At 37.5% G+C, this 13,071-nt stretch overlaps 1 pseudogene; it reads left to right on the top strand.

Annotated features, from left to right (window-relative positions):
- The first annotated feature begins 355 nt into the window (after nt 1-355).
- Nucleotides 356-4,410, top strand: LOC149144670 (uncharacterized; annotated as a pseudogene).
- The last annotated feature ends 8,661 nt before the right edge of the window (nt 4,411-13,071 follow it).

Raw genomic sequence — 13,071 nt, 5'->3', positions numbered from 1 at the left:
TCCAGATATAGTGGAATAACTATAATTCTATATCAAGTGAAATGTTATTACTTTTTATACAATCATCACATATAATTAATTGCATAATTTGTAGATGCCTTCCAGTGTTAGACACATCGAGTTCGAATTTGATAGAAAGTGTATAAATCCCTATGACTCTGAAATCTCTTCCAATTGTCTTAAACAACCCAAAAATCTGCAAGTACTGAGATTGAGGTTTGCACAATTGAAAAAATTTCCTCAAGAGCTAGGTGATATGGTAAATAGTTTGTAGGAACTAGACCTTTCAAGTTGCCAATATCTAGAGGAGTTACCAAGATCAATTTCAAAGCTTTGATCTTTAAGAGTATTGAGAATGGAATCCTGCTTTGGTTTGAGGCATCTGCCAAATGACTTTGGATCATTGAATTGTCTCCAAGAACTCCATTTGGGCTCTTGTGAAAGTCTAATTGTGCTTCCTAGTAGTCTGGAAAAGCTGACATCATTGCAAGAACTCTCCATCTATTTAAATTGGTGTATATTTACACAGGTCGAACTACAATTTCATTCAAACTGTACAGGTCGGTGGTGCATGCACAATGCCTAATATTTTCCTCACAACCGACCCTCAAGAATTCGTATGGATTTTCTTTATTATATTGTTGTGTAGATTATTCAATAGCACAAATTATTCTCAAGACATTCAATCTTTGAAAACACTGAAAAAAATGCTTCACAAATGAAATTGTCCACATTGACTAGTTGGAAACATATTCTATCCTTTTGTATGGACAAGTATACATTGTATACAGGGAAGGGTTTTCTCCATGTATTTATCCTCCATAGCTATGCAGGGAACCATATCCCCTACAATAGGAAACCTAAAAAATTTGCAGAGACTAAATTTGAGCAATATTGCACTTATGGGGTAACCACCTTCACAGCTATGGGGTCTTCCAAAATTAGAATATCTAGTCTTAAGCAGCAATGGTCTATATGTTGTGTTGCCCCCTAAGATTGCTAATCTTGTTAGCTTATTTTAAATTTTAATTCATTCTCCAGTAGCCTTCCTACCAAGCTTGGAAATATTGAAAATTTGAAGTATCTTGATCTCAGTTCCAATATATTTTCTGGTAGCATTCCCCCCCCCACCCCCCAAAGATGGGGAATTTGTCAAATTGTTATATCTGGATGCCAGTGAAAATTCCTTCTCTGGAATTTTCCCTACTAAATTCGGCCATCTTACTAATTTAGTCACTTTGTATCTCAGTTATAATGCATTATCTGGATTTTTGCTGAAGGAAATTGAGGGGCATGGAAAATTTGGTTTGTCTATGGATAAGATCAAAATCATTCAACTATGAAATACCAACTAAAATTGGAAAACTTATTAAGCTTAATATATTATATTTTATGGGTTGTAAGTTTAGTGGGCACATTCCCTTAGAAATTGGAAACCTTAAATCTCTAACGAAACTTGGCCTCTCAGAGAATAACCTTGAAGGATCATTACCAAACAGCATTGGCATTTTGCACAACCTTTTGTATCTAATGACTATGATTAATGGACTAATGGGTGAATTCCAAACACAATTTCCAATTGTATGAATTGCAAGTACTAGATTTGTCATTCAACACGCTGACAGGGCTACACCCCAAGGATTTCGCAAATCTGGAGTAAATTCATATTTTTATTGTTTAGGCAAATCTTCTGACATGACCCCTTCCATCCTGGATTGGTGGATGGAGAAGAGAAAGTTCTATAAGCTTATCAAAAAACTAGTTTGTAGGTCACTAACCTCGGGAACCCAAAAATTGTTCATCTCTCAGAACATTAGGAATTGATGCTAACATGATCTATGGATCAATAACATCAGAGCTTTGTCATGCCAAGAGCCTAGACTCTCTCTCTTTGTCACTGAATCAGTTTACAGGTAGAATAGAGGACACTTTCCGAAAGTGCATGAATTTGACCAACTTATGATTGGATGGCAACAATTTGTCTAGTGGAATCCATGACTACATTTCAAGTCTGCCTTTGGTCACCTTAGACATGGCACACAATAACTTCTTTGGAAAATTACCAGATGAGCTTTGGAATTCACAGACTTTGCTTGGAATATTACTCGGCAATAAATTCCTTGTGGGTGGGTTGTCTTCATCCATGTCTACTGCCAACAATATCCAGAGGTTGCACCTTGATAACAATTATTTACAAGGATTTATTCCTAAAGAGGTTGGAAAAATGAAGAATTTAACAAATTTATCACTTCATGGCGATGGGCTCAGAGGAAAAATTCCTCCTTAACTTTTTGACCCTGTCAATCTTGTGGCTATTGATTTGGGAAGTAATGATTTGTCTAGCACAATTCCAAGAAAGATTGGGCAGCTAGAAATGTTGGATAACCTTGTCCTTTCTCATAACAAGCTTTTTGGTTCCATTCCAGGTGAAATTTATGCGGGATACAAGGAAATATTCCCATTACCTGATTATGAGTTTACACAACACCATGGAATGTTGGAACTTTCATGGAACAATTTGACTGGTAACATTCCTGACTAGATTGGGAATTGTAGCAGATAATTGAGTTAAATTTAAAAGGAAACCTACGTAATAATCATGTTCCTCGAAAACTTTCTTGGCTAGAAAATCTGACTTTGCTGGATTTGTCCTTCAATTTTCTTAGTGGGCCCATTTTACCTTATTTCGAGATACTCCCAAACCTTCAAGATCTGATTTTGTCTCATAACCAGTTTTCTGGTAGTATTCCTATGGGGTTAGGAATGATTTTAAGCCTTGTGAAGCTTAATTTAACAAATAATAAACTGACGAGCACCCTTCCTGCAGCTCTTGGAAATCCAAAAAGGCTCACTCATTTAGATTTGTGAAACAACAATCTCACCACCAGTTTCTTACCATCGTCTTTTCCAAATCTAGGCAATCCTTTATTGTTTTTGGATTTGAGTAATAACATATTTACAGGGACCATTCCAGGTGCTATAGGAAATCTATATTCACTAGTGTTTTTTTTTGTTCATAATAATAGTGTTACTGGAAGCATTCCTATAGAGATGGCTAACCTAGCCTTGTTGATCTACTTGGAGTCTTGGACTTGTCCTCCAATAATCCTGAAGGTATCATTCCTCGAAACTTGTGTAAAATATTTGGCCTTGAATTCGTAAAATTCTCAGAAAATGCATCAGTGGGAGAGATTCACGAGAGTTGCGAGAAATTTAATTTTTCATTCATTTCCAAATCAGGACTATGTGGGTGGCCAAATGGTATTGTGTGTTTCTTAAGAAAAGGTGTTGTATGGGGCATAACAATAGGGGGTACATTTTCATTTTTTCTATTGATCTTGGTTTTTATTAGGTGGAGTGTGTTGAGACAAGAGGCTTTGGTGAAAAATCCAGAGAAAATGATCCTCACAGCTCCTCTTGAACCCAATGACTATCAATTTTCGAAAAATATGAAGGAGTCCCTAAGTATTAATGTGGCAATGTTTGAAAGGCCTTTATTGTGCCTTAGCCCAAATGATATTCTAACAACAATTCATAGCCTCAACAAAACCAATATCATTGGAGTTGGCGGGTTTGGCACTGTCTATAAAGTTGTTCTTCCAGAAGGCAGGATTGTAGTTGTCAAAAGGCTAAGCCATGGGCTTGGACAGGGTAACCATGAGTTCCTAGCGGAGATGGAAACTATTGGAAAGGTGAAGCATAGGAATCTGGTATCTTTACTGCATTTTGGGGAGGGGGGGGGAGTTTCTGATTTACGAGTATGCGGAGAATGGTAGTCTTGATCTTCAACTCCATAATCGTGTAGATGTTGTTGAGGTCCTTGACTGGAAAAAGCACTTCAATATTTACATGGGTTCTATACAAGGTCTGGCATTTTTGCAACATGATTTCGTTTGCCACACATGATTTCGTTCCCCACATTATTCATAGGGATGTGAAATTAAGAAATATCCTTTTAGATGGGTCATTTGAACACAAGGTTGTTGATTTTGGTTGTGCCCATCTCATAAGTGTATATGACATTCATGTAAGCACAAATCTTGCAGGACCCTTCAATTATAATCCTCCTGAATATCAGAAAAGATGGAAGGCAACAACTAGGGGTGATGTTTACACCTATGGATTGATTTTGTTGGAATTATTAATCGATCTATAGGTATGGAATTAAAAGAAGGGGAAGGTGGAAATATCGTGGGTTGGGTGAGGCATATGATCAAGATGGACCAAGTAGAAGAGACCCTAGATATCTTCATCTCTCGCGGGCCTAGGAAGTCTCAGATGTTGCAGGTGCTACATTTAGCAGAATTGTGCACATCGGGAGATCCAAGGAAGCACCCCACAATGGTAGATGTAGCCAAGCTCTTAAAGGTAATTCACCAAGTCGAACAAAGAGTTAACCTTGATTCTTGATTATGTTTGTGCCTATCCCTTCACTTTCTACTAAGAAGAAATCAGGTGCCTTCCAAACACTTGTTTTATTTATTGAAATTGAGTCAAAAAACATGATAACTAAGTAGTCTTCCTTTTCAGTACCAAATAAGTACTTAAATAGTTTTTAAGTAGTCTTCCTTTTTAGTACTAAAGAAGTATGTAAATAGTTTTTCCCTTTTAAATTAGTCTGTCAATAATGTAATAAAGTATGTCCAAATAAAATTTGTTTAATAATTATAAAATTAGAAGCTTCTTTTAGGGAAAACAGATTCAGATCCACCCCCTTTATGTTGGAAACAAATGATAATACTGAGAAGTGGTGGGGGGGGGGGGGGGGGGGGGGGGGTGTGGTGGTGAATCAATATTAAGGCTAATTTTAACTTATTTATGCCAATTTACTTTTCTTATTTAAACTTGGAAGTCATCCATATACTTAGCAACAATACGTAATATGGCAACAACATGAAATTAACAAGAAAGCATACACACCATGAGCATCATACACATGAGACACAAGGTTTTTCACGTGGAAACCCTTTCGGGAAAAAACCACCAAGATTGTTGTTGTTATTGGTGTAAAAGAATAGCACCTACTATATTAGACCAAACTGTTTTGTGAGCACCCACTCACAGGAAGCACCAACTCCCTTTGATTGTTTGTTAGCACCAACTCCCTCTTATTCTAGTCACCTGTCTAGCTTATTAGAAGCACCATGTGAGGCACCGACCTCATGGATTTGTTGCAAGCACCAACTTGTAGGAGGCACCAATCCCCAAGGTTTCTCAAGCACCCACTAGAGAATGGAAGCACCAACTTCCTGTATGCAGGCACCATCCCACATTCAAATAGGAACTATATGTTCTCTGTAAATGGTAGCCATTATGCCTGATCTCAACTTTGTTCTTTGCTCACTCTACAACACTCTGCAGCAGCCCACTGATTTTCTCAACAACAGTCACTTATCACCATCCATGTTGTTAAAAATAGCAACAAGAAATGATAAAAATAGAATCCAGTATATTCCAATTTTAATTTGTCCTTGAATTAAAATTTGAATTTAGTCTCACCAGCTGCTTGAAAAATAATTAATTAATTCATCTTGAGTTAATTAGTTGGAGAAATTCAAGATAGAAGTCTTTTTGAAGTCATGCGACAGTTATCCCTTAAATTAAGGAGATTATCCCTTAATTAAGGAGATAAGATTGAGTTATATTTGAGTTGTAGTTAGTTAGCTCAGTTTACTAAGTTAAGTCCAGTTAAATTAGTTCCAAACTATTTGAGGAACTAATTGTGAGTTCAGTCAATTAATGCATGCATGCATTCAACTAGTTTACTCCAAATAACTGAAGATTCTCTCATCATTAACTCATGCATGTCTGTTCTGAGAAAGACCCAGTTGAGCTAAATGTCAAGGACAGGTTACTATCAGTTACATGAGTTTTCCTATAAAGGAAACTTATCCATGTAGAAGGAATAAGGTTCCTTGAGGATTGCGTAGTTTTGACAGGGTGTAGGATCAGTATGAGTGATAAGTCTTCCAGATGGTAACAGGAGGATCACCCAGAGAAACTGCGCAAGGAAATAGGAGCTTGGAGGGCAGAGATGAAGGCTTGTGAGAAGCTTTGATTGCCTGTGAGCATCCAAGAGGATTGTACTAAGAGCTGGCTAGCTGCGAGAGCTAAAGCTTTGTGTAATTCTGAGATATTTCCACCTTTTATGATAATACAGATAGTGTGGTTTTTAGTTGAGGCTTTCCCCTGAGTATTTTATGTGTTTCATGTGCATTGATTCTTCTTCTGGTTATATGTGTTCAACTCAATCTTGCTCAATCTTTAAGCTTCCACAAATTGATAATAGAAGTAGATTATAGTATTTTTCTTTGGTTATATTACATTATCAAGTTAATCTAAAGTCAGGTTTTCTACATAGATCTCAGAGGTAGATTTGTAGAGAATTTGCAGGAAATTCTACATGGTATCAGAGCTGAGTTTATCGGAGCAGTGAACAGTATACGGAGAAGAGAATTTGAAGTTTGAAGTTCGGGGTTGCAGGTGCAAATCGAATTCATCTCATACTTCAAGGTTGGTCAATGGCGTTCTATGGCTTGAGACTCGAGTATGCCTTGGATGGCAGCTCAAATTACATAGCATGGAAAGATCGCATGGAGGTTGTATTAGAAGACAACGGCTTGAAGGATTTCATTGATCAAGAAATCCCAAAGCCAGGTTCAACTAATGCACAAGAGTTGGCTGAATGGAAGAAGTGTGTGGCGAGGGCGAGACGGATCATCCTTGAGGGAGTTCGAAACCATATTGTCTCGAATCTCCATGGGAAGGATACTCCATATTCAATGTGGAAGACATTGAAGGACCTCTACCAGAACAATAGCGACCAAAGGAAATTAGCTCTCAAGGATAAGCTTCGAAGAATCAAGATGGAGAATTACGATACTATTTCCACATATCTGAACAAGCTCACCACTTGCAGAGATGAGCTTAGCAGTGTGGGAATAACTACTGCTGATGATGATATGGTGAGCCTCGCTCTCCTTAGCCTTCCAAAGAGCTGGAATAGCTACCAGGACTCTGTGAATGGAAGGGAGAAACTGCCGGATTGGGAACGACTGTGGTCGGATCTCATGCAGGAGGAGCACACGAGATGATTCTTCATCTAAGGATGATGAAGAAAATCTGGCCTTAGCAAGTAAGGCAAGGAAAGGGAAGGAGAAGGATTCTCATTCCAAATCGAATTCTTCTCATGGAGGGAAGAAGTTTGACAAGTCTAAAGTGAGATGCTTTTATTGTCACGAAATGGGTCATTATGCAACTAATTACCCATCGAAGAAGTCCAAGAAGGGATCCTCAGAAGGATCTGAAGGTGAGGAATTAGCCTCTCAGTTTGAGATGGAATTTACCCTCATCGCATGCATGGTGTCATCGATGATGGGTTGTGGTTGGTATCTTGACAGTGGAGCCTCATTCCATATGACAGACGATAAAAGTTTATTCAGTACCTTAGAGGAGAAAGGCCTCAATATGCGCATAAAGATGGGTGACGATGAAAGGTATAGTGTTTCAGGAGTGGGCACTGTTGCTTTTCAGAGGGAGCATGGAGCTCTTATCACCTTGACAAATGTGAAGTATGTGCCTGGACTAAAGAAGAATTTGGTATCGATCGCGATGTTGGAGGACAAAGGCTACGATGTTGTCTTCAGTAAGGGAAAGGTTTTCATTAGACACATCAACACAGGACAGGTGAAACAGATTGGTTCATGAGTTAAGAACCTATATGCTCTTGAGGTTCAAGATGCATGCAAAGCCTCGAGGAGCAAGGCAAACATTAGAGACTTGGTGGTTGAGAGGGAGAGTAAATTACCTCTCAACCTGCAGTCCCAGAAGAAGTCTCAGACAATTGTGGAGGAGCCACAATTGGAGATGTTGAGAGGAGACCGAGTGGAGGCATCCACTCATGCAGAGACCTCTAGTAGGGGGGAATTTTGAGCCAAGTGGGCAAAGGGATCACATGCAGCCATACTTCCAGGTGTGAGGTGGGGCGATGTGAAGTGATAGTCCCAAGAAGAAAATTGGGCAGGGTCCATTGAGAGGTTTTATCTCATGGATCGTGTTATCAAAAAATCTGACCCTGATAGGCTGCTGATCAAGTAGAATCTGAGTAACTCTTTCAAACCAATCTTTTGGCTAAGGCTTAGCCTCCTCAACCTGAGAGGGCTCTCTCAAGGGTTAATGATATTGATTAAAGATATAGATAGATGGCTAACTCTATGGTTTGTGATTTTATATGTTTATAGGTTGAAAGATGGAGACTTGCTACCATTGGGCTATGGAGTCAGTGACAGAGATAAAGATAACAAATAGCTCTTCTTATAAAACTGAGGCTTGTATATACTTCAATGAAAGAGTAACACATTCAGGAAAGTCTCAATAACTTGAAGTTCATAGAAGTCAGAGCATGTGGGCATGAATTCTGAGTAATGATACATCAAGGTATTCAAAAGGAAAGTATTAAAAGTGATTCATCAAAGTTTAATACTTAAAGGAAGTTAGAGCATGAATAACCATGAATTCTGAGTAATAAGTATTAAAACATTGAAGAAAAACATCCAAAGATAGGACCCAAGAACTCAATTCACCATAGTTTAACACTTAAAGGAAGTCAAAGCATGTTCCTCCATGAATTCTGAGTAATAAGCGTTAAGACTATGGAAGTAAAACATATCAAAGATAAAAGATAAAGCTCACTGAAGTACACTAAGAATCTCAGATTCAGAAAAGTTAAACTGCTTCTGTATATATCAGTCCCTTCACAACATTTACAAAAGTAGTCCTTTTCTATAACATTTTCCAACCCTGTGTACATCGAAGTTTACATTACTTATAGGCATCTAGCCTTTACAACAAGTCTACCAAGTGGCTAGACCATTAGACTTTACAACTGACACCAAATCTAACTACTAACTAGATTCATAAAACTAGGACTGACACCTATTCGAATTAAGAGTTAGAGTCCTACTATGACTCAAACACCTAATTATTACATTTAAACCAAACTGATCCAAATCTTCCTTGAAAGGAATCCTATCTTTTAACCATGTTGGCCATCAACCAAACATTAATATTATGACTGCCTTCGTGAAGTTACTCTGCCTATCATTAAGGAGATATCAGTTTGATGACCTGGCACATGTAGACTAGTGTCTTCAAACTCTTCCTTTAACTAAATATCTCCACTTGTCAAATGACTGATTTGATACTCTTTGTCATGCTATGATACTCTTTTTATGCTGATGTGGAACTGCTTTAAGTATGTTTTACCTTTCTCCCTCCTTAAGAAACAACCTTTTCACCTTCAGCCACTTCATCAACCAATAAAAATAACTCTGTTTTTCCTGAAAAAGAAGGTTGCACTCCTGAGCTCCTATCTCTTGATCCCTGATAGTTGTTACAAAAATGGAGGAGGTTTTTGTAGATAAGAATGTTTATAAGAAAAACCTCTCTCATTTTTTTGAAAACCAACTTCAGTGAAATCTGCATTATAAAATCATGTATAAAACAGGAAAAATTATGAATTCTGAAAATAGGTCTCAAAGGAAACTTTGAATCTCCAAATTGATAGCACTTGGGAGAAATTTGAAAGATTTTTTTATGTTCTTATAAAAAATCTCCTTCATATTTTTGAAACTCATCTTCATTTTCATGAAAATTCCTTTTGAAACCAACAGCTCAAAATAGTCCAAGAAACGCACAAATCCCCTTGCAGCCCCTGGTAGAAATACATGTAACCTGTCTCGATGAAAGCTTGTGTGAAGCTGAGGTGATCCATGATCAGTTAAAGCTCTATAGGCTCTTATCCAAACACATAGCTTTCTTTTTATGCTTTCATCTTCATGGCAATTTCCCTTTATAACCCAAACTGCCCTCTTAAAAATATGACAGTTGTAAAGAACTATTTGGACAGCAAGCTGTTTGTCACAAAGTTAACTTTTCAAGGGTGACAGCTGACTGATCTTGTGGAATTTCTTTAACTTCAGCTATCTTTTCCTTTGTAGATTGAGGAGTCTCAAGAATAACCACTGATGTTTTACTCGCTCTTTCACCTACTTTCTAGGTTTCAGCTTAACAAATCTTTTTGGCCTAGTCATTACAGGCTTACTGATTTTTGTTGGTGGAGTTTCTTTAGCCTTAGGGTTAATGCTTGTATCTTGATTTTCCATTCCAAAACCACATAAAAACAAAAATGAATACCATTCTCTGTTGATCCATGACCTAATTGTCCAGAAACTGTCTTTGAACAACATGTGTAAAACTAGAAAATTCTTATTTCTGAAAATATGGCTTCAAAAAAAGCCTTGTTTCTCTTAACTGGTAACACTTTTGAGGAAAGTGAGAGAGTTTATTGCAGATGGAGATATTTTGAAGAGAAACCTCTTTCATAATTCTAAAATAATTTTTTATTTGGCCAGAAACGGATCATGAAGTGAACTACTAAAGCCAGAAAACAAAGTTTTTCTCTCAATGACTTTCAGCAGTTTCGTAGCGCAAGTTGAGTCATCAATTTCTTCCACCTCATAATGAATTTAAAGAAACTGAGAGAGGTTTTTGTAGCTAAGTATGTTAGGAAGAAAAACCCCTTTCAGGTTTCAAAAATGAGTTTTCAATTGCTCAGGAACCCCCTTGGAAGTTGACTACTAAAAACAAAAAAACAGGGTTTTTGCCTCATAGTGCTCTACGAAATTAGCTTGTTTTCATAGCGCAAATCACCTTTTTGAACTAGCTGCGCTACGAAACTGCAAATTCCTGTATGATTGCAAAAATTTAACCCTAAACTTAATGGAATGACTTCTAAATGGAAAATGTGACCTATTTGACCATGAAGTGAACCTAAAGGACTTTATTTGGAAATGAAAGATGACATTTTAAGACTTCAAACCCAATCACTTACCCTTTTATCAAGACTAAAATGACCTTTAGACCTCCTTGAAATCATGACCAAAAGTAGAGTTGACACGATGATGTTTTGAGAATTTTTGGGTGATAACAGATCGTACCTTGCTACTGGAGCCCAAATTATAGAGTAGAGGGAGGAATCAGTGGGTTTGATGCAGTCAGAGATCACAGAGACAGAGGCTAGAGCAGCTAGATACTGAAGAGCACAGAGAAGGATTGACAACAGTGCAGAAAGGTTGAGTCAGCGGAAGCGCAGAGTTTTCAGTCGACAGAGGCAATAGTAGTCAGAGACTTTGATGACAGAGGAATCATACTGATTTAGGTTGGATATTTTTTGTTTCTGGAGTTGCTAGAGCAACAACATTAGAGAGAAGTGTTGCATGCAGAACATTCCAAAGGTTCAGGATCGGGATCGAGTTGAATTCCTTTCTTGTTGAGAGGGAGTGTTAAAAATAGCAACAAGAAATGATAAAAATATAATCTAGTATATTCCAATTTTAATTTGTTCCTGAATTAAAATTGAGAATTAAAATTCGAATTTAGTCTCACCAGCTGCTTGAAAAATAATTAATTAATTCATCTTGAGTTAATTAGTTGGAGAAATTCAAGCTAGAAGTCTTTATGAAGTCATGCAACATTTATCCCTTAAATTAAGGAGATTATCCCTTAATTAAGGAGATAAGATTGAGTTATATTTGAGTTGTAATTAGTTAGCTTAGTTTACTGAGTTAAGTACAGTTAAATTAGTTCCAAATTGTTTGAGGAACTAATTGTGAGTTCAATCAGTTAATGCATGCATGCATCCAACTAGTGTACTCCAAATAACTGAAGATTCTCTCATCATTAACTCATGCATATCTGTTCTGAGAAAGACCCAGTTGAGCTAAATGTCCAGGACAGGTTACTATCAGTTACATGAGTTTTCCTATAAAGGAAACTCATCCATGCAGAAGGAATAAGGTTCTTGAGGATTACGCAGTTCTGACAGGGTGTAGGATCAGTGTGAGTGATCAGTCTTCCACTTGGTAACAGGGGGATCACCCAGAGAAACTGCGCAAGGAAATAGGAGCTTGGAGGGTAGAGAGGAAGGCTTATGAGAAGCTTTGATTGCCTGTGAGCATCCAGGAGGATTATATTGAGAGCTAGCTAGCTGTGAGAGCTAAAGCTTTGTGTAATTATGAGATATTTCCACCTTGTATCATAATACAGATAGTGGGGTTTTTAGCTGAGGCTTTCCCTTGAGTATTTTCTGTGTTTCATGTGCATTGATTCTTCTTCTAGTTATATGTATTCAGATTGATCTTGCTCAATATTTAAGTTTTTGCAAATTGATAGTAGAAGCTTCCGCAAATTGATAGTAGAAGTATATTATAGTATTTTGCTTTGATTATATTGCATTATCAGGTTAATCTACGGTCAGATTTTCTACATAGATCTCAGAGGTAGATTTGTAGAGAATTTGCAGGAAATTCTACACATGTAGCTCTTTGTTCTATACTGTTCATCGACATGCAACTCTCATCCCTTTTTCTATTCCACAACACAAACTCAGCTCTCGATCTTCTTTCTCTGTAAAGGCATCTTCGGCCTTACTCACACAGCGTAGGCACCTTTGGCCTTTCTCACAACACATAGGCACTTCAGCCTTTCACACAATGATGAGCCTCATCATTGAGTAATTATATGGGTCTTAATTGACCTTAATTCACCTCCTAGCTTAGTCAAACCAACTATTCTCACAACTTATTACATACTTTTGATTATATTTTGTTTAGGAGATGAGTAGAGTTGGATAGTTTACTTTGTGGTCTAATGTGCATGTAATGCAAGAATAAAGGATAAAAGCAAGGAAAATGCAAGGATAAAAGATAAAAGAAAGGAACTGTGGTAAAAACCTTGGTAAAAACTCGAATGGGACAAGGGATAGGAATTACAGGAGGTAAATCCTCCTCATTTACTGCCCCTCCATTCGAATATCCCTCCATCAGCTGAAAGTACAAACAACCAAATTAGATGTACTAGAAGGCAGCCAAGGAAGTGAAGGTGCAAACAACCAAATCAGGTGTACTAGAAGGTAGCCAAGCAAGTGAAAAGTACGAGTCTATCTTGAGTTGGGAGCCAAGCCTCCCTACTAGAAGGCAACTGAGCTAGTCAAAGGAAAGCATGATTTTATCA

This window comes from Pinus tabuliformis, chromosome X (genome assembly GCF_031772625.1).
Source record: "Pinus tabuliformis cultivar Carrire ecotype Pingquan chromosome X, CPIR1, whole genome shotgun sequence".
Taxonomy (NCBI): Eukaryota; Viridiplantae; Streptophyta; class Pinopsida; order Pinales; family Pinaceae; genus Pinus; species Pinus tabuliformis.
This window is presented reverse-complemented; position numbering and strand designations above follow the sequence as displayed.